The following is a 23,215-nucleotide window of genomic DNA, read 5'->3' on the forward strand; positions in this document are numbered from 1 at the left end:
TTCTACTATATCTGTCATTTATAGATCTATTTCTCTACTTATTGCTTTCCTGGTTTTGAGTCACATTTTCTTCTTCTTGACCTGCAAAGGAATTTTTCATTGGATATTAACATTGCAAATGCTATATTTTTACTGCCTATATTTATGTCTTCCTTTAAAGAACACAATGATTTGTTTTGACGGAGAATTGAGTTATATACTGAGTACTTTAATCATTTAGAGCTTCGTTTTTAAAATTTGCTGGGGTGGTTTTAAAAGAACCTTTACTTCAGACGTAGTTCACTCCCACTACTAACTCATGACTCTTCTGGGCTCTCTAGGAATGATCTGAGTGATCTCTGAGGATGTTCCATTCTGTCTGGTCAGGGATGGAACATCCTCTCACCTTGTGAGGAGCTCTGAGAATTTTCAGATATAATTCTCTGATTTTTCTTTGTCTCTATGTAGGAGTGTCATACTTCTCATGTGTCATCTGGTAGTTAGCAAACACTCAACGGTACACAAGTGTAAATCTCTGAAGTTCTTTTCCTACACAGATCCCTTATGTCCAGAACACTGTGCTCAAATTTCCAAGCACTTCAGCTTCCCTCACTATTACTGCTAATTCCTCAACTCAGTAAAGCTTTCTTTCTTTCTTTTCTTTTAAACATTTTTATTGGAGTATAATTGCTTTACAATGTTGTGTTAGTTTCTGCTGTATAACAAAGTGAATCAGACATATGTGTACATATATTCACATATCCCCTCCCACTTGCGTCTCCCTCTCAACCTCCCTATCCCACCCCTCTAGGAGGTCACATAACACTGAGCTGATATCCCTGTGCTATGCAGCTGTTTCCCACTAGCTATCTATTTTACATTCGGTAGTGTATATTTGTCCATGCCACTAGCTCACTCTTTTGATACTTCGTTGTGGCATTGATTTGCATTTCTCTAATGATTAATGATGTTGAGCATCCTTTCATATGTGTGTTAGCATGTATATCATCTTTGGAGAAATGTCAATTTAGCTCTTCTGCCCATTTTTCGACTGGGTTGTTTGTTTTTTTCATATTGAGCTGCATGAGCTGCTTGTGTATTTTGCAAATTAATTCTTTGTCAGTTGCTTCATTTGCAAATATTTTCTCCCATTCTGAGGGCTGTCTTTTCACCTTGCTTATGGTTTCCTTTGCTGTGCAAAAGCTTTTAAGTTTCATTAGGTCCCATTTATTTTTGTTTTTATTTCCATTTCTCTAGGAGGTGGGTCAAAAAGGATCTTACTGTGATTTATGTCAAAGAGTGTTCTGCCTACGTTTTCCTCTAAGAGTTTTATAGTCTCTGGCCTTACATATAGGTCTTAAATCCATTTTGAGTTTATTTTTGTGTATGGTGTTAGGAAGTGTTCTAATTTCATTCTTTTACATGTAGAGCTGTCCAGTTTTCCCAGCAACACTTATTGAAGAGGCTGTCTTTTCTAAATTGTATATTCTTGCCTCCTTTATCAAAGATAAGGTGACCATATGTGCATAGGTTTATCTCTGGGCTTTCTATCCTGCTCCATTGATCTATATTTCTATTTTTGTGTCAGTACCATACTGTCCTGATTACTGTAGTTTTGTAGTATAGTCTGAAGTCAGGGAGCCTGATTCCTCCAGCTCTGTTTTTCTTTCTCAAGATTGCTTTGGCTATTCGGGGTCTTTTGTGTTTCCATACAAATTGTGAAATTTTTTGTTCTAGTTCTGTGAAAATGCTATTGGTAGTTTGATAGGGAATGCACTGAATCTGTAGATTGCCTTGGGTAGTACAGTCATTTTCACAATGTTGATTCTTCCAATCCAAGAACAACATGGTATATCTCTCCATCTGTTTGTATCATCTTTAATTTCTTTCATCAGTGTCTTACAGTTTTCTGCATACACGTCTTTTGTCTCCTTAGGTAGGTTTATTCCTAGGTATTTTATTCTTTTTGTTGCAGTGGTAAATGGGAGTGTTTCCTTAATTTCACTTTCAGATTTTTCATCATTAGTGTATAGGAATGCAAAAGATTTCTGTGCATTAATTTTGTATCCTGCTACTTTACCAAATTCATTGATTAGCTCTAGTAGTTTTCTGGTAGCATTTTTAGGATTCTCTATGTATAGTATTTGCATGTACTGAAGAATCCTTGCATTCCTGGGATAAACTACACTTGATCACGGTGTATGATCCTTTTAATGTGCTGTTGGATTCTGTTTGCTAGTATTTTGTTGAGGATTTTTGCATCTATGTTCATCAGTGATATTGGCCTGTAGTTTGCTTTCTTTGTGACATGTCTGGTTTTGGTATCAGGGTGATGGTGGCCTTGTAGAGTGAGTTTGGGAGCGTTCCTCCCTCTGCTATATTTTGGAAGAGTTTGAGAAGGACAGGTGTTAGCTCTTCTGTAAACATTTGATAGGATTAGCCTGTGAAGCCATCTGGTCCTGGGCTTTTGTTTGTCAGAAGATTTTTAATCACAGTCTCAACTTCAGTGCTTGTGATTGGTCTGTTTACATTTTCTATTTCTTCCTGGTTCAGTCTAGGAAGGTTGTGCTTTTCTAACAATTTGTCCATTTCTTCCAGGTTGTCCATTTCATTGGCATATAGTTGCTTGTAGTAACCTCTCATGATCCTTTTTATTTCTCCAGTGTCAGTTGTTACTTCTCCGTTTTCATTTCTAATTCTATTGATTTGAGCCTTCTCCCTTTTTTTCTTGATGAGTCTGGCTAATGGTTTATCAATTTTGTTTATCTTCTCAAAGAACCAGCTTTTAGTTTTATAGATCTTTGCTATCATTTCCTTCATTTCTTTTTCATTTATTTCTGATCTGATCTTTATGATTTCTTTCCTTCTGTTAACTTTTGGGTTTTTTTGTTCTTCTTTCTCTAATTGCTTTAGGTGTAAGGTTAGGTTGTTTATTTGAGACGTTTCTTGTTTCTTGAGGTAGGATTTTATTGCTATAAACATCCCTGTTAGAACTGCTTATGCTGCATCCCATAGGTTTTGAGTCGTCCTGTTTTCATTGTCATTTGTTTCTATGTATTTTTTGATTTCCTCTTTGATTTATCCCGTGATCTCTTGATTATTTAGTAGTGTATTGTTTAGCCTCCATATGTTTGTATTTTTTACAGATTTTTTCCTGTAATTTATATCTAGTCTCATAGCGCTGTGTTCGGAAAAGATACTTGATAAGTTTTCAATTTTCTTAAATTTACCAAGGCTTGATTTATGACCCAAGATATGATCTATCCTGGAGAATGTTCCATGAGCACTTGAGAAGAAAGTGTAATCTGCTGTTTTTGGATGGAATGTCCTATAAATATCAATTAAGTCCATCTTGTTTAATGTATCATTTAAAGCTTGTGTCTCCTTATTTATTTTCATTTTGGATGATCTGTCCATTGGTGAAAGTGGAGTGTTAAACTCCCCTACTATGTTTGTGTTATTGTCAATTTTCCCTTTTTATGGCTGTTAGTATTTGCCTTATGTATTGAGGAGCTCCTATGTTGGGTGCATAAATAGTTACCACTGTTATATCTTCTTCTTGGATTGATCCCTTGATCCGTATGTAGCATCCTTCTTTGTCTCTTTTAATAGTCTTTTTTTAAAAGTCTATTTTGTCTGATATGAGAATTGCTTCTCCAGCTTTCTTTTGATTTCCATTTGCATGGAATATTTTTTTCCATCCCCTCACTTTCAGTCTGTGTGTGTCCTTAGGTCTGAAGTGGGTCTCTTGTAGACAGCATATATACAGGTCTTGTTTTATATCCATTCAGCCAGTTTATGTCTTTTGGTTGGAGTGTTTAATCCATTTACATTTAAGGTAATTATCAATATGTATATTCCTATTACCATTTTCTTAATTGTTTTGGGTTTGTTTGTGTAGGTCTTTTCCTTCTCTTGTGTTTCCTGCCTAGAGAAGTTCCTTTAGCATTTGTTGTAAAGCTGGTTTGGTGGTACTGAAGTCTCTCAACTTTTGCTTGTCTGTTCAGGTTTTTAATTTCTCCATCAAGTTTGAATGAGATCCTTGCTGGGTAGAGTAATGTTGGTTGTATGTTTTTCCCTTTCATCACTTTAAATATGTCCTGCCACTCCCTTCTGGCTTGCAGAGTTTCTGCTGAAAGATCAGCTGTTAACTTATGGGGATTCCCTTGTATGTTACTTGTTGCTTTTCTGTTGCTGGTTTTGATATTTTTTCTTTGTGTTTAATTTTTGATAGTTTGATTGATATGTGTCTTGGCATGTTTCTCCTTGGATTTATCCTGTATGGGACTCTCTGCGCTTCCTGCACTTGATTGACTATTTCCTTTCCTATATAGGGAAGTATTTAACTATAATCTCTTCAAAGTTTTTCTCAGATCCTTTCTCTTTCTCTTCTTCTTCTGGGATCACTATAGTTCAAATGTTGGTGCATTTAATGTTGTCCTAGAGGTCTCTGAGACTGTCCTCAATTCTTTTCATTCTTTTTTCTTTATTCTGCTCTGTGGTAGTTATTTCCACTATTTTATCTTCCAGGTCACTTATCTGTCCTTCTGCCTCAGTTATTCTGTTATGGATTCCATCTAGAGTATTTTTAATTTCATTTATTGTGTTGTTCATCATTGTTTGTTTGGTCTTTAGTTCTTCTAGGTCCCTGTTAAACGTTTCTTGTATTTTCTCCATTCTATTTCCAAGATTTTGGATCATCTTTACTATCATTCTGAATTCTTTTTCAGGTAGACTGCCTATTTCCTCTTCATTTTTTTGGTCTGGTGGGTTTTTACCTGCTCCTCATCTGCTCCCCTATCTCTGTCTTCCCCATTTTGCTTAACGTACTGTGTTTGGTGTCTACTTTTGTAGGCTGCAGGTTCATAGTTCCCGTTGTTTTTGGTGTCTGCCCCCAGTGGGTAAGGTTGGTTCAGTGGCTTGTGAGGGCTTCCTGGTGTAGGGGACTGGTGCCTGTGTTCTGGTGGGTGTGGCTGGATCTTGTCATTCTGGTGGGCAGGGCTGTGCCTGGTGGTGTGTTTTGGGGTGTTTGTGAACTTAGTATGATTTTAGGCAGGCGTTTGCTAATTGGTGGTGTTGTGTTCCTGTCTTGCTAGTTGTTTGGCATGGGGCGTCCAGCACTGGAGCTTGCTGGCCATTGGGTGGAGCTGGGTCTTAGCACTGAGATGGAGATATGTGCGAGAGCTCTTGCCACTTGATATTACGTGGAGCTGGGAGGTCTCTGGTAGTCCAATATCCTGAACTCAGCTCTCCCACCTCAGAGGCTCAGGCCTGACACCAGGGTGGAGCATTAAGTCCCTGTCAGCCCCATGGCTCAGAAGAAAAGGGAGAAAGGAAAAAGGAAAAAAGAAAAAAAAAATTTGTTTTTAAATAATAAAAGAATTAAAATAAAAAAAAATTTTAAATTATTAGAATAAAAAAGTAATTAAAAAAAGAGAGAGCAACCAAACCAATAAACAAATCCACTAATGATAAAAGTGCTAAAAACTATACTAAAATAAACATAAAAATCAGAAACAAGTCAGTTGCAGACAGCAAACCCCAAGTCTACAGTTGCTCCCAAAGTCCACCACCTCAATTTTGGGTTGATTCATTGTTTATTCAGGTATTCCACAGATGTAGGGTACCTCACGTTGACTGTGGGGATTTAATCTGCTTCTCCTGAGGCTGCAAGGAGAAATTTCCCTTTCTCTTCTTTGTTCGCACAGCTCCTGGGGTTCAGCTTTGGTTTTGGCCCCACCTCTGCATGTAGGTTGCCCTCAGGCTTCTGTTCCTGCCCAGACAGGATGGGGTTAAAGCAGAGGCTGATTAGGGGGCTCTGGCTCACTCTGGTTGGGTGGAGTGCGGGGTACAGAATGTGGGGCAAGCTTGCGTCGGTAAAGGCCAGCGTGATGTTGCAACAGCCTGAGGTGCGCTGTGTGTTCTCCCAGGGAAGTTGTCCCCAGATCACAGGACCCTGGCAGTGGTGGGCTGCACAGGTTCCCTGGTGCAGATGTGAATCATGTGGATAGTGACAGGTCACTATTCTGCACACAGGATTCTTGGTGGATGCAGCAGCAGCATTAGCATTTCATGCCCGTCTCTGGTGTCCGAGCTGATAGCTGCTCTCATGCCCGTCTCTGGAGCTCATTTAGGCGGTGCTCTGCCTTCTGTGGGCAGACAGAGAAGGAATCCCCTCTCCTCATGCACCCCAAAACAATTGTCTGTTGCCTCTTAGGCAGGTCCAGAGCTCTTCCTGGACTCCCTCCCAGCTAGCTGTGGTGCACTAGCCCCCTTCAGGCTGTGTTCACGCAGCCAACCCCAGTCCTCTACCTGGGATCTGACCTCCGAAGCCCGAGCCTTAGCTCTCAGTACCCACCTACCCCGGTGGGTGAGCAGACAAGCCTCTCAGGCTGGTGAGTGCTGGTCAGTACTGATCCTCTATGCGGGAATCTCTCCACTTTGCTCTCTGCACCCCTGTTGCTGTGCTCTCCTTCGTGGCTCCAAAGCTTCCGCCCCAGCCCACCCCCCATTTCCACCAGTGAAGGGACTTCCTAGTGTGTGGAAACTCTTCCTCCTTCACAGCTCCCTCCCAGAGGTGCAGGTCCTGTCCCTATTCTTTTGTCTCTGTTTTTTCTTTGTTCTTTTGCTCTACCCAGGTACATGGGGATTTTCTTGCCTTATGGGAAGCCTGAGGTCTTCTGCAAGCGTTCATTAGGGGTTCTGTAGGAGTTGTTCCATAGGAGTTGTTCCACATGTATATGTATTTTTGATGTATTTGTGGGGAGGGAGGTGATCTCCACGTCTTACTCCCCCACCATCTTGAAGGTCCCCTCAGTAAAGCTTTCTTGTTCAGCTTGAGATTCCCCTCTTTGCACTGTGCCCTGGAAAATGCTGTAAAGATGAAAGCCAGGATGATTACAGGTCTTATCCCATTGTCTCTCTTCTCTCAGGGATCACAGTCCTGCATTGTCTGTTGTCCAATGTCTGAAAAGAGTTATATTACACATTTTTCTGTTTGTTTGTTTGCCAGTTGTATTGCAGGAGGTCAAATCTGGTCGTAGTTAAGCCATCATGTTCATTAGCAGAAGGCCTCACACTTATTAATAGATTTTAAAAATTGTTTAAAATTGTTTTTATGGGGCTTCCCTGGTAGCGCAGTGGTTGAGAATCTGCCTGCTAATGCAGGGGACACGGGTTCGAGCCCTGGTCTGGGAAGATCCCACATGCCGCGGAGCAACTAAGCCCTAGAGCCACAACTGCCGAGCCTGCGTGTCTGGAGCCTGTTCTCCGCAACAAGAGAGGCCGCGATAGTGTGAGGCCCATGCACCGTGATGAAGAGTGGCCCCCGCTTGCCACACCTAGAGAAAGCCCTCGCACAGAAACGAAGACCCAACACAGCCAAAAATAAATAAATAAATTAAACCATACATTTAAAAAAAAAATTTGTTTTTTTGTATTAAACAGTTTTTGCTTTTTGATTTGTTTTATTTGTGCAAATCAGATATCTAGTTGACTCCTATTTAATATACCTCAAATAACTGGCTTTAAAGTACTTAGATACTCAAAATTTGTGACTATCTGTCCTTTGCTTCCTATCATTCCTTACAAGGCTGGTAGGTTCTTTATTCATTAACCCTCTTATACACTCCTCATGGAACAGAGAGTCCAAACTCAATCTGTTAAAGGTTTAAAACTGTTCTAACTATAAAGTGATAAATAATAAAATAATTTATATAAAATTTACTTAAAGACAAGGTAAATAATATTTTCAAAGTAGCATGGCATAATTTAATACACACAAACCAAGGCTTGAATCTCAGGTGTTACTATTGGCTTTGTGTCCCTTTCCAAGTTTTAGTCCTTTATGAACCACAATGTTCTCCTCTCTAAAATGGAATTAGTAATTCTTCACTTAATGGGATTAAAAGAAATAAAGTATGTACTTCGTGAACAGTCAATATTATGATAACACCATTATTTCTTTTTACTGTTATTTCTATTTTTATTGCAAGTTTTCTGAAAGCTATGTTACCTGATTTCTAAATACAAAGGAAGAGAACAAATCTTTTCTTTTTCCCTACAAAATGAATTTTTAAATTGAATTTTGGTATGTGTAGATACGCACAATAATCAGGGACTTTAAATATATTACTTTTTGTTATTAACACCTCTATAGGCCAACACATCAAATTTAAAGACAGTTATGTGTAGCAGTGTAGTTTCTGAACTATTTCATATGTCGTGTGTCTCTGATCCAACCACTAATATGTGCCTTGAGCATAATAAGCAAGAACACCGATACTGTAATACTATATTCAGAGAAATCAACTTTATTGGTAATGTGTATGTTATCGAAAAGATGAGTAAGATGAATTATATTGTGAGATGAAGGACCTTGTTTTTAAGGTCCCTACAAAAATGTAGAAGCAGCTACTTTATTATCCTGACACTTTCTGTTAATGGTAACATGGTTCAATAAATTAAAACATTCTCTAGTGGGCTACACATACACTATGCTAATGCAGGTATATAAGCATAATCACAAAAGACACAAACTGTGGCAAACTTGCCTGATATATGCAAGGATGATTTTACAGACTATTTACTTCTAACTGGCATTGCAGTATATGTTAATTGGATGATTCATTTTAATATAGGAAGAAATGGTGAAATTAGAATTCATTAAATGAAAGATATAAACAGAAAGTCCTTAGTGATCTGCTGAAATCAAATATAAGAAAAATCTCAAGAGATTCAGTAATCATAGAGAGTGATTTGGGGATATACGAAAGGTATTTTCCATTTCAAAGATGGTATGTGTCTTAAACCCTACATAATAAAGTTTTCAATTTTGTTGTAATAATTATTATAATATTGTTGGCCTGATTGCTAGATATAAAGGGCTAATTTGCCTCTGAAACATTTGTTTCTAATTATCAGCACTGGAGAGAATGAATTACCATTTTTTTTTTTTCTTAATGAATGTTAAGCGTGTTCTTATAAGAACTAAAGGACATTACATTGTCTCATTTCAATCAGGTGAAACATGACCCAAAGCTTCACAAAAAAAAAAAAGAAAAGAAAAGGAATGTTAGAATGGGTATTAAAAAATGACACAAAACAACAAGTGTTGGTGAGCATGTAGAGAAAAGAAAACCCTTGTGCACTGTTGGTGGAAATGTAAATTGGTTCAGCCACTATGGAAAACAATATGGAGTTTCCTCAAAAAAATTAAAAATACAACTACCAAACAATCCAGCAACCCCACTTCTGGATATATATCCAAAGGAAATGAAAACAGGTTATCGAAGAGATATATGCATTTCCATATTTATTGCAGAATTATTCACAATAACAAAGCTATAGAAACAACCTAAGTACCCATTAATGAATGGATGGATAAACAAGACATGGCATTGGGAATTCACTGGTGGTCCAGTGGTTAGGACTCGGTGCTTTCACTACTGTTGTGGGCCCAGGTTCAATTCCTGGTCGGGGAACTAAGATCCCACACGCTGCACAGTGCAGCCAAAAAAAAAAAAAAAAAAAGTAGAGGAAGAAAATATGGCATTACTTACAATGGAATATATTCAACCAAGAGAAAGAAGGAAATCCTGCCATTTGCCACAATAGTGATGGACCTTGAGGACATTATGCCTAAGTGAGAGAAGTCAGACAGAGAAAGACAAATACTATATGGTATTACTGGCATGTGTAATCTAAAAAAAATCTCCTAAAACCGTAAATTGTAGTTGCCAGGGGATGAAGAGTGGGAGAATAGAAGAAATGGTGTTTAGGGGGAAAACTTGCAATTAGTAGATAAATACTCCTTGAGATCTAATGCACAGTACAGCAACTATAGGTAAAAATATAGTTGACCCTTGAACAATGTGGGGTTTAATCTGCATATAACTTATAGTTAGTCTTCTTTATCCACGGTTCCTCCACATCCTCAGATTCAACCAATCACTACCAGGCAGTACTGCAGCATTTACTATAGAAAAATATTCACATATAAGTGGACCCCTGCAATTTAAACCTGTGTTGTTCAAGGGTCAACTGTACTGTATTATAAACTTCAAACTTACTAAGAAACTAGATCTTAATTATTCCCACAACAAAAATGAAATGAAAGTTATGTAATGTGACAGAGATGCTAGCTAACACTACAATTAGAAAATCATACTGCAACATATAAATATATCAAATCAACATGTTGTACACCTTAATTTGCATAATGTTATATGTCAGATATATTTCAATAATCAAAAATAATAATTTGTAAAGGTTCTTTTTTATAGTCCTAATTTTTCTATTGAATTTAAACAATAACTAACTTATTTCTAATTTTATTAATTATAACACTTCCAATGTATTTTTTAAATTATGCTAGCTTGAGAGATTTCTCTTTTATGTATTTGTTTTTTTCTTCACAGTACATAGGTATGCTCATCAAAAATATGTAAGAGTACTAGTGATACTCAAATGATATCTCATAATTTAAGTATCTGTAATTTCAACATGCAACTCCCCATTAGTTTTTACTTGTATGATTTAATTATTTCATATTCTAAATATTAGATCTAGTTACAGGTAAAATAAAACTAAAGATCACTCTGTATTGAGGAAATTACTAGTAATATTCACAATCGTTTTGGATATAAGAATTATACTGTTTAGATACCCATTAAGCCACATTTTTCAAATATTCATTCAGATTTTAATGCATACTACTTGAGCTGACACAAGCTATATCGTTTTGTAGTAAACTAATAGAATACTTATAAACAATCTATACATTATATTTGGTGCTGGGGAAAAATGACTCTTATTATTTTTACTAGAAATTCAGTCTGTTGCTGATATTGAATATATAGCAGTATTAACTTCTAAAACAAATAATAATTTAATGATAGAAGTTTGCTTCCTTTAGGTAAGAGGTTCCATCCAACAGATGAATCATATGACATAAAAACAGGCTGAGTAGACAATAAGTGATTACCTTGACTGTTAATTTGACTAGGACTCATCAGTCTATCTCTCTTTAGAAATGAAATGAGAATTGGGGTATTTCTTAGACAGAAAGAGGAATGCAGTCTAAGATGAATCAAACCCATTGCAAATACATGCACATGGACTCTGTAATTAATCACTGGAAAGTGAAAAAGTTATGCCTTAAAAGGGAAAATGGCATTTTTTAAGGTCATGTGATCCATTAGCATGATTAGGTCCACATGCAAATTGAAGCAATAACTTTATATAGAGGCAATATAAAGATGCAGTTTTTAATATTTTAATATTGATGAAAGCCAAACATATCTTACATTTGGTGCCAAAATAAATGTTCCAGACAGAGGTGTAAGATGTGAATTTCCTATGTGTTTGTTAACTTATTAATTCATAGAATTTATATGCTTATCTGTCATCTGAATTCATTTATTTGTATTGATAGTACCACAGGATATTTTCCTTTTAATTAAATATGAATGTTTAATGAGACTTATAATATCTTCAAAAATTTTAAACTCTGAAGCACCTTTGAAATAAAACTGCCAAGCATTTGGATATTACCAGTTGAGCACATGGTGATAAAATCAAAAACAGCAAAAATTAGTGTTGCAATGAACATCAGGGTGCATGTATTTTTTGGAATTATGATTTTCTCCGGGTATATGCCCAGGAGTGGGATTGCTGGGTCATATGGTAGTTCTAATTTTTTCTAGTGTTTAAGGAGGCCTCATACTGTTCTCCATAATGGCTGTATCAATTTACATTCCCATCAACAGTGTAAGAGGGTTCCCTTTCCTCCACACCCTCTCCAGCATTTATTGTTTGTAGATTTTTTTGATGATGGCCATTCTGACCTGTGTGAGGTGATACCTCACTGTAGTTTTGACTTGCATTTCTCTAATAATTAGTGATGTTGAGCATCTTTCTGTGTGCCTCTTGGCCATCTGTATGTCTTCTTTGGAGAAATGTCTATTTAAGTCTTCCACCCATTTTTTGATTGGGTTGTTTTTTTTTTTGATATTGCCAAAATATCTCAGAATTAGAGTTTTCTGAATGTGGGAGTTTGGAACAACGTAATTCAATTGAAGAGACCTAGGGATAATAGCTAAATAAGAAATACAAGAAAACTCATGTTTTTCAGTATACATCAAATTTAAATATTGGTTTTAAAAAGTTTTGCATCATTGTAATATCATGCACAAACAAAAGTGATTTTCGGAGTCTTTCAGGTTAGAATACACAGAAAGCTTAGACTCGTACTGGATTACTAAATCTGTGTGCTCCTGTCTAGACTTTCACTCCTTTCTCCCTCATAACACTAGTAATATCATGGTCACCATTTAATTTGTAATCATCATTATTAATCTCAGTATGCCTTTTATCTCTGTTTATATCCATCCCAAAATATAACTGCGTGGCTCCCACGTCATTCCTAAGCCTCTAAATTCTAACTCCCTATAATTCTATGGAGAATAAGGAAACTCTCTGCACCAAATCTCTATCTTTATTTTTCTCCATATTACCTAAAAGCATCTAAAATAGAATATATTTTACTTTTTTGAAAATTTATTTTCTGTTTTCACTCAGTAGAATATAAACTCAGTGAAGGCAAAGTTTCTGTCTGTATTGTCCACTGCTATATCCCACCACCTAGAATAGTATATAACCTATAACAGGTGCTCAATAAACATGGGTTAAATGAATATATGAATCCTGAAGAAAAAATATATTTGCACAGATTAATCCTAATCATTAAACATATATTTTCAACTTAGTGTTTTTCCCCCAAAAAAGAAAACCTGAAATATGCCTCTGTCATAGTCAGTTTATACCACAGACTGGGTGGCTTATAAACAACAGAAATTTATTTCTCACAGTTCTGGAAGCTAGGAAGTCCAAGATCAAAGCATCAGCCCATTCTGTGTATGGTGAGAGCTCACTTCCTGGTTCACAGACAAAGCCTTCTCGCTGTGTCCTCACAGGGTGGAAGGGGCCAGGGAGCTCCTGAGCCTCTTTTATAAGGGCACTAATCACATTCCTGAGGGCTCTACCCTCACGCCCTAATCATCTCCCACCTCCTAATGCCATCAATTTATGGATTAAATTTCAGTATATGAATTTTGGGGGTACAGAAACATTCACACTATAGCATCTTACAAATGATCAGTAGTATCAGTAGTATCATATAGATTAAGCCAAATTAAAGAGAAAAATGATTACAAGGAAAGCAAATAATTTCCAATATCTCTGAAAGGAGAGGGGGAGGAAAGGAGAATTAAGTACAAGAGCCTCAAAACACCTTGCAACTCCACAGTGGATTTATTAACTGACGAGAAATGGTGAGTCCTTGTACTACTGTGGTACTCACTCATTGACAAGGACTTTCTGGGATGCACAAGGCCTAAGCTGGCAAGCTAAGGTAGACCCTTAAGGCAATCACAGCTGGGGACCTTGGTTTCAATCCCCGCTGGTTTTCTCTTTACCAGCAATCGCAAGGCACACCTCTATGGCTGTCATATATTACAAATTTTCGTTGAGGGGCTACATCTTTGGGTGGAATATGGGGAATAATTTTCTTCTTCTAGGGCAAGATGACACAATAAGCCTTGCATGGCAACAGTACCATCCTAACAGATGTATATCAAATGACTGTATTTGAAGAGAGTAATGAGAAACAAATTCTGAGGCCTAGAAAGCCTATCATATGTGGAAATCATATGTCCCAAATCAAGGTTGGGCTTTAACTAACAAACACACACTCTCAAAGTTAAAAAGATTAAAGAACTAAGCCTGGAAACTATTAACAGGGTCATCCAAACAGTCTGTAATTGGACTCTCCTTCAGGTAAAATTTTAAAAAGACTTTTTTCCCCCAATAATGCATGCATTTCTTTATTTTTGTTTCTTTGTTGTTGTTGTTGTTGGGGGGGGGGGAGGGTGGGAGGGTTAGTCTTCAACTCATCCTGAAAAAAATATACAGATTTTCCAGAATGATATCAAGATGATTAGGCAAAGAGGTATAGAGATACAGCCACCTATATTGGTCCAGTATAGGGGTTGTGATGGGGGAACTAACAGAGGGGTAGAAACAGTAATGACTATGGATGGTCTTCCATTTGGGCCATGCTCCTAAAGGTAATTATCACATGAACTATACTTCCACAGTGCTGAGGAACTAACATGAAAATTAGCTAAATAAAACAGACTAAATTACATCTCTGTCTGTCAGGTTAAAACATGTGTATTAGTGTTCTATTGTTGCAGTAACAAATTACCACAAATTTAGTGGACTAAAACAACACAAATTTATTATCTCACAGATTTTATAGGTCAGAAGTTGGGGGGGGTGGGGTTTCATAAGGCTGAATCAAGGTGTTGACAGGGCTGCCTTCCTTAATGGAGGCTCTGGAGAATAGTCTGCTTCCAAAGTCATTCAAGTTGTTGACAGATTCCATTTCCCTGTGATTGTAGGACTGAGGTCCCCGTTTCCTCCCTGGCTGTCAGTCAGAGATTTGTCATTGCTCCTAAATGCTATCTGTGGTCTTTCTCACGCTTTCCATGTGGCCTCCAATAAGACTGGATGAATCTGCTCTTATGCTTTCAATATCTCTGATATTCATCTTGCTACATCTGACTCCAGTTTAGAAAGTTATCTGCCTTTAGGGACTCACGTGATTAGACTGGACTCAGTAAGATAATCCAAAATAATCTCCCTATATTAAGGTCCATAACCTTAATGACAATTGTAAAATTCCTTCTGCCATATAAATGTAACATATCCATAAATTCTAGGGATTTTGGTATAGACACCTTTGTAAGTCTATTCTGATATATACATATAGCAAATTTCCTAAGTATACTTTTAAAAACAAAATGAAATTACCCAAATTACTCAAATCAAATTTGAGTGCATGTAAAATATTTACATATGTATATATACATATATTCATATAAATTCATGTGCACATGTATTTCCCCCAAATGTCTAAATCATTGATGCCAAGATATATTTTTCCATCTACTTCCTAATTGCTTCAACCCTACATTTCATTTGTGTATGGAAAAAATCAAAACATATTTTAAGAATTCAAACATCTTTGAATGAATGATTTTGATTTAAAAAGTCACCAAAGCAATCTCATTAATGAAATATCGAGGGACTCTCACAATATCTACATTTAATTCTGTACCTGTTCCTCAACATGGACAATAATTCTTCCCTTTTCTATTGAAGGATATATTTGCTGGTTCTGAATTATGGTTACATCTTATGGCTTAAATCCAGGGAAACAATATTGTTTTAAAATAGACTGCATTACCTTGCATTTCTCTGTGGGAAATTCTGGGAAGAAACAAAAATGATTTTAACTACTGTACCACTGCCTACATCAAAATAGAATTATAATTATGCTGCAGGTAGCAAACTACTCAAGGTACCTGCAGCATACAGATAAAGTGGTTCATTGGCCATCCATTTCCCAGGGGGTTTAGCTTAATCTACAGAGTATGTATAATGCATATTAATCCAAATAGCCCTGAACTCCAGCCATTTGGAGAAAGCACACAATCTTCCTTTAAGGATAGGTTTTGTAATACAATTTTTTCCTGGTTCTAATCATTAGCATTGGGTACTTTTAAACCTATCTGGAAGCCCACATTGTTACTCTAAAATACTTACCCAGAATTTTCACCCTTCTGAGATTACCCTACAACAAAGGGAGTAATGATGTCCTGCATGTGTGCCATGTCAGAAGATGTTCAAAGTATCACATCATAGCTAAAAATATGTAAACTCCCAGTCAGCATAATTATATCAGGTAGATAGCTCAAGTTAAGTAGAAAATTCCCATAGTATGAGATACTACACCTTTCTTTAAAAAAACACGGTGTTAAAAAAAAAAGAAGTATAGCTTGACCATTCCTACAATAATATTTATGGTCTACATACCAACCTTTCACATATATTTTAAGATTCTATGACATTATGCCAGATGGGCTTGTTCATTTGCTCTGTTTATTACACATCATATATGATGGGTTGACACGTAGCTTGTGGCTTGGAACACAAATAAAATCTAACAACAAGCAAATATAATGCCAACTATCATTTATAAATCAATGCCAGCTCTAATTCATTGATATTTACAGATTGGCAAAATCTTTTTCAGACTTCTGCTGATTACGCCTATGTATTTAAGGTAAAATATCTACAAAAGTTCCATAATACCCAATGTTATTTTTAATACTTAAAGTTAACATTTCTTGAATTAAGCTATATAGCAAAATAAAATAAAGTCAGCATCAAATTAAATATACGTTATCTGGAAGAGAATTCTAAATAAAAATAACTTACAACAGACTTATCTGTAAGTCTCACATACTATTTTATGATATATAGTCAAAGTAAGACCAAATGATTTGAGTTAGTTATGGGAAAAACTAAATTTCTTACATCAGCCTTGAAAATTATATTAAAAAACATAACATTTTTATATAATTCAAAAAGTATCAATGGATGCCACCAATATACACAAATGGTACTTTTGGCTAAGATTAGCCATTCCCATTTCCTACTTAAGGATCTTGTATTAGGAGGGAAACATTACATTAATTAAAGTTTTTAATAAATATATGCCATTAATAAATGAATGCAAAATTTCAAATAGGTAAATGTTAAAAGGAAGTTAAGAAAAACTATTGCTTTTTAAAATTTGACTTGAGACAACACTCTTATTAAACTCATCTTATTACTTTTATTCCTGCACTTACAGGCTTATATTCTTGACTGGTATAAATCTTTACCCAGAAAATTAACGAAACACGAAAATGTAAAGCTTTATCTAAGCTATTTTTTCTCTCTTAAATTAAAAAAATAATCTACAGTGGTCTTACTTTAATAAATTTTAAAAGGATTTAATTTCTATAAATAATTTAAATATATTCTATAATACACAGATTTTTAAATTTTTTAACTTAATTCTTATTTTTGTTCTGATTTAATTTGAAAACTGAAACAAAACAAAAATTAGTTTTATGACTAATCCTAGGAAAACAATGTTACACATGAACTAACTAAGCATCTGCCCTGATGTACAATTTTTACTTTCATACTTCTTAAATAATGTGAAGGAAATCTCTCCAAAGTAGTCAGTGAGAATTTTTACAGCTGGCATCTTTGCTGCATAATTTGAGGGTTTACCAGAGGGTTTGAGTGACAGTGAATGGGCCTGCTATATCTCCATCTAAAAGGTAACATTCTAATTGAAAATTAAATGTTATTACCCCTAATCATAAAATGTTCACCATTTAAAACTTAACTGGCTCAAATTTCTAGAACAGCCATTCTCAATGGATTTTGTTCAGGACAAAATTCCGAAAATTAGAATTTTTGTGAACACAATGGAAGGGCTTCAATCTCAAAAACACTAAACAAGCAGTAATAACTGTGTTGAAATCATTATTTTCTGGTATGTTTCATGGTTTCTATAAACAGTGACAATGCTTTCTTTGTTCATTTGACCATCCTTCAACCCTGTCACTAAAGTTTAAGGTTTGAGCCCCGATCCTTTTCTATTGGATTCCAGGGAGGAAGTTTTTAAATTCATTTTTTAAACTCTTGCTTCTTAATATTAGTAAGGAACATACAATCTAGACAAATCCTTGGCAGACATCTCCATAGCATTATATAGAGTTAGTTGAGACAAAAATACATTTTGAATACTTATTAATATTTGGCATCTGTGAAAGATTTTAATGCATAATTATCTAGGACACAGTGCCTGATATTGTTGCACCAGAAACACCAATGACCAGCAAACACTGAGTACACATCAGAATGGTAGCTTTTAATAACCTCCTTTTTATGCTTTCTACAATTGTGATTCCTATCTTTAAACATTATCTTAGGATACATAATAAAGGATATTATCTTTCCGATACCTTTTATTTCCTTAAAAGTTATGCTCAAAGTGTTTATGGGTGTTAATCTATGATTACTTTTTCTGAATATTTATATAATTTGAAGTGTTTCACAGGATTTTCTAATTTTAAATGTCTATAACTATTGTATGTTACTATATCTTTCCATTGTTGGACACTTAAAAAATTGGGAAAAAAAAAAAATTGGACCTGAACTAATATTAGAGAAGATTTGGTTTTAAGTTTAGTGCATAACTCATAACTTTCCTCCCCTGTCTTTTTCAGATTGCACAATTAACCTATCATTGTACAATCTTATATATATTATATATACATATATAGATGACATATACATATATATTAGTGATATAGACATACATATGAAGGTATTTGTTATAAGGATTTAACTCATATGGTTATAGAGACTGAAAAGTCTAAAGATCTGCAGATGCAAGCTGAAGATCCAGGAGAGCCCATAGTATAGTTCCAGTTAGAGTTCAAAGGCCTGAGTACCATGAGAACCAAAGCTGTACATTCTCATCCGAGTTCAAAGACCAATGTCCCAGCTCAAAGACAGGCAGAAAGAGAGAATTATTCTTTACTCCAACTTTTGGTTCTAGTCAGGCCTTCAGTGGATTGGATGAGGCCTACCCACACTGAGGATGGCAATTTGCTTTACTCGGTCAAATGATTCGAATGTTAATTTCATCCAGACACACCAAAAATAATGTTTAACTAAATATCTGGGCATGCCATGGCCCAGTCAGGTTGACACATAAAATTAACCATCACACTTGGATTCATAAATATTGGAAAATTATTTGACTATGTGGCCAAGAGCATGGAAGAGGTAACACTGGAATATTGAGTTCAAGGACATCTGGGGAAGAAACATGTAATTGAACCAGTAGGAGTTGACATAAAGGTTAGGATCTTTGTCTCATGTATTAACGACTGCCAGAGAACATCCGCTGTAGAAAAGATGTGATTGGAAACCCCAAGACAACAAACTGAAAATTACTAGGAGAAACTCCTTAAGGCAGTATAAAAGGCAGGATAAGTTATATTAATATTAAAACCCAACAACTTTTATTTATACAAACAATGGGTAGAAGAGAGCAAAAGGAAACTCCAGTTAAAATAGCAATGAGAAGTTAAAATGTCTAGGGATAAAACCAAAAAGAAATGTATAATGTTTTTAAAAGTAAAATTTTAATGAACTCAAAAAGGACTCTGAATAATTGAACAAATGGGAAAGTTACTGCCTCTGGGGGGGATTTTATGATTTATGCAATTACTGGCACCAATTCTTTAGCTTTCATTGAATTCCTATCCATGCCATGGCCTCATCATGAATGTTCCATTCCACATTGTGCTTGGCCTAGTGACTTACTTTGACCACATCTTTCTCTTCCCCTCTAGGAACACTATGATAGGAACATATTCTGGTTAGACACCAGTTTAAGAAGAATGAGCTTTCTCTTCTTTTAGAGGGGCAAAAGGCCTCCTAAAAAACATTAAGTCCCAAAGAAGAAGAATATTATCGGAGTACTAATAACTAAGTCCAACAAAAAGACTCATTTAAAAAAATTGTGTATGTGGCTTTTGGCACAGAACTGGGTATGCTCAGAAACATAAAACCCTACAAAGTTTCAGAGAGAATTTTATAAGCAAAGCACTTTCAATCTAGACCCCAAAACAAAAAATGCTTGGCCTGGGCCCCAAAATTTCAACTGTCAGGAATTAGGGGATGATGGGAGCCACCAAGACACACACACACACACACACACACCCTGATGCATTCTTTAGAAGTGGCCATGTAAGATGATAGAAAAGGAAATTTTCCATGATGTCAAGACAAGAGCCTTAAAAATATGGATCTGGGAAATCATCCCAGGATTTAGAATTGAATGCCTAAGCAAATAATATCCACTACCCAAGAGTCTGGGTACCTGGTAACACTTGCCTAGTGTTTCAAAATTAACATAGAGTAATGACTGTTATAAGTCTCTGACTGTTCCTTTGTAAAATGAGAGTGTGTATTGTGTGTGTATTCTTTCCCTGTACACCACTTTATACAGGGTATGTGTAATACAGATAATTTTTTTTAGTTCATAGGTCTATGGACCAAGAGAAATTGCATTCCACCCAATGAGACTCACAATATCTTAGATTTCTAACTTGATGCCATGATTAGATGAGACATATGGTAGTTATGGAATGGAGATGAGTGTGTTTTACATGCAGGAATGACATGAATAATTGAAACCAAGGAGGCAGACTGTGGTGTATTGAATGCTTTGATCCAATATTCAATTATTCCTGCATTCACACAATGGCCTCAAAGTGGTCATAGTGTGCTTCCCTATCCTCTGACTTCTAGCTTGACTATGACTTGCTTTGGCTAATGTCGTATATCTGGAAGTGACAGTATGCTAGTTCCAATCCTAGAAATTAAGTGATCTTACATGTTTCCACTTGCTTTACTTTACTTCATGCCACTGCCCATGAACAGAATATCATGGTGTATTGGTCTGTTTGGGTTCCTACAACGGAATACCATAGGTTAAGTGGCTTATAAATAACAGAAACTTGTATCTCACTGTTCTGCAGGGTGGGAAATTCAAGATCAAGCCACTAGCAGATTGAATGTCCGGTGAAAGTCCCCATCTTAATTCTTAGATAGCCATCTACTTGCTACACCCTCACATGGTGGAAGGGGTAAGGGGGCTTTCTGGGACTCTTTTGTAAGGGCACTAATCTCATTCATGAGGGATCCACACTCATGGCCTGATCACCTCCTAATACCATCACCTGGGGGTTAGGATTACAACATCTCAATTTCGGAGGGACAGAAACATTTAGACCATAGCACCTGGTAATACTGTTATCTAAGGAGAATGAGGAGAGTTGCCCCAAACAACCCATAGTCGATTTCCATGAGAAATGTAGTGCCACACAAGGCAAGCCCAGTCTGAAATCATTAAACAAGAATCCTGAGACTACATGATTTTCATTTTAAACAAACGAGAATAGAGGAGAATTGTCATATAGCACTTTCATGACAGTCTTTCAGACAAATAGAATGTCATAAAGATTCAGGTCCTTCTTATTTATTTTCCAAAATGAACGTGATCCTAAAAAAATACAAACTTTAAGAAAATGGAATTAGACAATCCATGCTAACATTCATCTGGGAAAAAATGAGCAAGGGACTACCTTAGGGAGTTTTTCAAAAGAAGAGCAAAATATTTAGATGGACTAGCCCAAATATATCCAATTAAACTAGGAATTAAAAGTGTGCAAGTACCACACAAATAGGCAGACAGATCCATAGAACACAATAAAAAATAGAGGCTAATGAAAATATACATAAAAATTAAGGATATAATTAAGGCAATATATCAAATCATTAAAATAGTTTTTTTAAAGCAAGAAATCATCTGAAACAGTAGTTCATATGACCTCTCTGAACATACCACATGAGACCTATAAATACAATGTAATTCTTAATAAACTGCAGTCTGTTTAGCATTGTACTTCTCTTTGTTCTCCTTTCTTTCCTCACTCCCTTTTGTCCTTTGCTTCTATTGATACTTCCCTGAAGCTATAACCTTTCCCTTAATAAAGTATTAGCACATTATATTTTTGTCTCAGGTTCTATTTTCTAGGCAATCTAATTTAAGCTAGGGGTCAATGACCAGATGGTCATGGCAGCCACACGGGGGCCAGCTTCTTACTGGCTACGACGAGAGCCTTTCCAAACCATGCATTGCCCACCGAGCCAAGAAGATCAAGAACAAGCTCTGAGTGCACGAGGACCCCAAGGACACACTGCTGTAAGAATTCCAGGAGATCACCCACCTGAAATCTCATCTGGAGAAGATTCTGGAAAAGTGGCTCTGGAGGAAGAGCAGCAGCATAAAGAGCTATAGCATAAAAAGCAGCAGCATAAAAAGCAGCACGTCAGCCCTGGTGGGGTACCACGAAGGACCAGTAATCAAGGTCTGGGAGGCCAAAGAGGAGGATACCAATAACAACAACCAGCACCTACCCAGCCTCCTGGAGCTAGCCTTAGGATAAAAACATGGATAATTACCTGCAGGTGCAGAAGTAGTAGAGGATGACTGCAGCCTGGTGAGTGAGGAGAAGCAGAAGCTGCTGGAGATGAAGGAGAAGACGCTGGAAGACCTACAGCAGGAGCAGCAGGCCACAGAGCTGCTTGCAGCCAAGTACAAGGCCATGGAGAGCAAGCTTCTCCATTGGGGCAGGAACATCATGGATCACACCAAACAGCAGAAGATACTGAAACTGAAGAGTGAGGAGACTGCCAAGCAGAAATGCCAGGAGCAGGAAATACAGCAGGAGGTGATGATCTGATATGAAGAGATCATGTAGTTCTGGGGCAGAAGTCAAACCCAAGAAACTCAAGAAGCTCCAGGCCAAGCAGCAGGCAGTGAAGGCAGAGATCCAGGACCAGTATGATGAGTATATCTGCATGTAGCAGGACCTGGAGAAGGCACAGAATGAGGACACCTGGGAACTCAAGTTCAAGTACCTAATCATCAAGAACTTCATCTCCCCTGAGGAGAAGGACGACATCATAAACCAGATTTTTCTGGACTGTGAGGAGGAGCGGTAGAAGGTGCAGCCACTTGTGCCAGCTGGATTTAATAACAGTCAAAAGAAGCAGCAGCCCATGTCTTCAGTGGACTACAAGATGCCTATCAGCTGGCACACTCAGTTACCATGGCAATGGGGTCCCACCCCAGCCACAGGGCTGAAAGTATAATGTTTTTGGAGTTGGATATATCCCCTTCAGATGCGTTTGTGATGGAATCCTCTCATGACGAAGAACGAGAACCCATGCACTATATATGAAGAGGCTCATGCAGTTAAAACAGCTTTCTGGAAATAACATCCAGGTCTAAAGTCTGAAAGTCCAGATCCTGGTGCCAGCGTCCTCAGTGGCCTCCACCCTCCACCACACATACCTCACTGGCCTCTGCTACGCTGCACCCTGCGACAGTGCTAGACCAAAATGACAATCTGCAGTCAGACTGCCCATCCGACAGACTCCTGGGGTGGGGCAGCCAACCCTAGATCACCTCATCACCTGCTTGGTGTATATGTGCATGTATGTGTGCATATGGGTGAGAGGGTGAAAATCTGGCAGACCATGCCTCTGCCTGTTCTTCTTAGCCCCCTTTATTTCATTAATGTTTTATTTGTGGAGCTCAGTGTGGGAAGAGATGTCCTTGCCTGAGCTTTCTGGGCCTTCCACGGTCACTGCATAGCCTCCTTTTCTTCTGACATTAGACACCCCT

The 23,215-nt window shown here is 37.0% G+C and overlaps 1 pseudogene; it reads left to right on the forward strand.

Annotated features, from left to right (window-relative positions):
* Positions 1-18,300: 18,300 nt before the first annotated feature.
* Positions 18,301-22,991, forward strand: LOC118895311 (annotated as a pseudogene).
* The last annotated feature ends 224 nt before the right edge of the window (positions 22,992-23,215 follow it).

This window comes from Balaenoptera musculus, chromosome 5 (genome assembly GCF_009873245.2).
Source record: "Balaenoptera musculus isolate JJ_BM4_2016_0621 chromosome 5, mBalMus1.pri.v3, whole genome shotgun sequence".
In the NCBI taxonomy this organism is placed as follows: Eukaryota; Metazoa; Chordata; class Mammalia; order Artiodactyla; family Balaenopteridae; genus Balaenoptera; species Balaenoptera musculus.